The sequence below is a fragment of the Rhagoletis zephyria genome, unplaced genomic scaffold (genome assembly GCF_001687245.7).
Source record: "Rhagoletis zephyria isolate East Lansing unplaced genomic scaffold, Rhagoletis_zephyria_1.1 Rzeph_scaffold_42099, whole genome shotgun sequence".
Taxonomy (NCBI): Eukaryota; Metazoa; Arthropoda; class Insecta; order Diptera; family Tephritidae; genus Rhagoletis; species Rhagoletis zephyria.
In genome coordinates, this window is record NW_016199154.1 from 1 (window position 1) to 2,412 (window position 2,412).

The following is a 2,412-nucleotide window of genomic DNA, read 5'->3' on the forward strand; positions in this document are numbered from 1 at the left end:
CAGCATAGACCCGCGCCCGCTAAAAAGCGGAGATGCGGGGAACGGCAGAGGCACATAAGCCCGCGCCTCTTGAAAAGCAGAGCAGCGGGACGCAGAAGTACCAGCATAGACCCGCGCCCGCTAAAAAGCGGAGATGCGGGGAACGGCAGAGGCACATAAGCCCGCGCCTCTTGAAAAGCAGAGCAGCGGGACGCAGAAGTACCAGCATAGACCCGCGCCCGCTAAAAAGCGGAGATGCGGGGAACGGCAGAGGCACATAAGCCCGCGCCTCTTGAAAAGCAGAGCAGCGGGACGCAGAAGTACCAGCATAGACCCGCGCCCGCTAAAAAGCGGAGATGCGGGGAACGGCAGAGGCACATAAGCCCGCGCCTCTTGAAAAGCAGAGCAGCGGGACGCAGAAGTACCAGCATAGACCCGCGCCCGCTAAAAAGCGGAGATGCGGGGAACGGCAGAGGCACATAAGCCCGCGCCTCTTGAAAAGCAGAGCAGCGGGACGCAGAAGTACCAGCATAGACCCGCGCCTGCTGAAAAGCAGAGAAGCGGGGAAACAGCAGCATCACAGACCCGCGCCCGCCGTTTGGCGGAGAAGCGGGAACAAACAGGTACCATTACAGGTGAAGTAACAACACCAAAGCGCAGCAGCAACCAGATTACGCCACCGGAGTTGCCTTCCAGTAAGTCTGGGATCATGGCCCAGGAGCCAAGGCGGAACTGCCGGCCAGGGACAGGCGCGGGAGGCAGCCCAGCTACTCGGAGGCCCTTAAGGGCATCCGCGTAGCAGTGCTGCCTTGTGACTACCCTGATGCTGCCCTGAGCTCGGAGGACCTAACGAAGCTCCAGGATGCCATCATGGAGGAGGTCTTTAAAGGGTGGTCGCATCCGCTGGCGTTCTGTGGGGTATACTTCCGCTCGGGTATGCTCCTGGTTGATTGCAAAGAGGAGCGAACAGCAACCTGGCTAACCCAGAAGGCACCCTGTTTAGGCGGTTGGAATGGGCCCGCGTTGTGCACCAAAAGGGGTCATGACATCCCGCCAGTGCACAACATCACGGTCTTCCTCCCGAGGAGCGCTGATAAATCAGCCGAGTACGCGCTGACTTTACTCCTGGCTGGAATGAGGGCATCCATACCTCCGCGTGGAAGGTGATCTCCTGCAGCTCCGAGGACAACGGGCTCAGGCTCAATCTGGGCATTGACGAGGAGTCCTACGTCAGCATCAAGAAGGCTGGCGTCAACGTGAACTACAGGTTTAGCTTTGTCACGGTAAGACCTTGGCAACATAAGACGACAGGCAGCAAGGAGTCAGAGTCGCAAGACATGCAAGTCGACGCGGCTGCTGACTCCACCGCAGCCCAAGCGACTGAGTCGACCGAGGTCTTACCGGCTAACCTGGCACCGAACCAGACCAAGGCACCAGCCCTGATTAAGACACCAGTTCCTGCCAGCGCCTCTGGGTCAGGCGACTCCACCAGCCAGGCCGCGTATGTGCCTACCACCCAGGAACTGCTAGCAGACATCAGCAGGCTTGAGCTCGACAGGCGTAGCGAGGGCGATTTGCGGCTCTCGGATCTGGACGAGCCCGAGCTATGAGTACACCGCAATTGGCAGTAGCCCAGGTCAACCTGCACCACGCGGTGGCCGCCTCGGCGGTCATTGCGAGCAGGTTTGCCACGGAGGACCTGGGCATTGTACTGATCCAAGAGCCGTGGACCTACAGAGGCCAGGTCAGGGGCCNGGCCGTGCACCTACAGAGGCCAGGTCAGGGGCCTAAATCACAACTGTAATAAGGTAATTTGGGACCCCTCTAGTGAGAGGCCCAGAGCGTGTGTAGTGTTGAAGAAAGATATTGACTATTTCTGCATTACAGAGTTTTTAACACAGGATTTGGTAGCAGTTCAGACGACGCTGTCAATACACGGCAGAAGCACGGAGGTCGTCTTTGCTGCAGCCTATTTCGCGGGGGACAACGTCACCGTTCCACCCCTGGAGGTACAGCAGCTGGTGGAATTCTGTCGGAGGAAAAGGATTCCGATCATCCTAGGCTGNCCTTTGCTGCAGCTTATTTCGCGGGGGACAACGTCACCGTTCCACCCCTGGAGGTACAGCAGCTGGTGGAATTCTGTCGGAGGAAAAGGATTCCGATCATCCTAGGCTGCGATGCGAACGCCCACAATGTGGAGTGGGGCAGCACAGACACGAACCGTAGGGGTGAGTGCCTTCTAGAATACATTATTAGTGAAGACCTTTGCATACATAATGTCGGCCATAGTCCAACATTTGTTACTAGGGTTAGAGAGGAAGTACTTGACGTCACTCTCAGTAACGGATTGGCCAGCCCCTTGATCAGCCAGTGGCGGGTCTCACCAGAGCCCTCCCTGTCTGATCACAGGATTATCCGATTTGTACTGGGAGC

General features: G+C 57.8%; 1 long non-coding RNA gene across 1 annotated transcript; it reads left to right on the plus strand.

The window, feature by feature from the left end:
* The first annotated feature begins 1,421 nt into the window (after positions 1-1,421).
* LOC108355082 (uncharacterized) lies at positions 1,422-2,034 on the plus strand. The gene is made up of 3 exons (XR_001846534.1): positions 1,422-1,723; positions 1,758-1,787; positions 1,867-2,034. It is a non-coding gene; the product is annotated as an uncharacterized LOC108355082 (long non-coding RNA).
* The last annotated feature ends 378 nt before the right edge of the window (positions 2,035-2,412 follow it).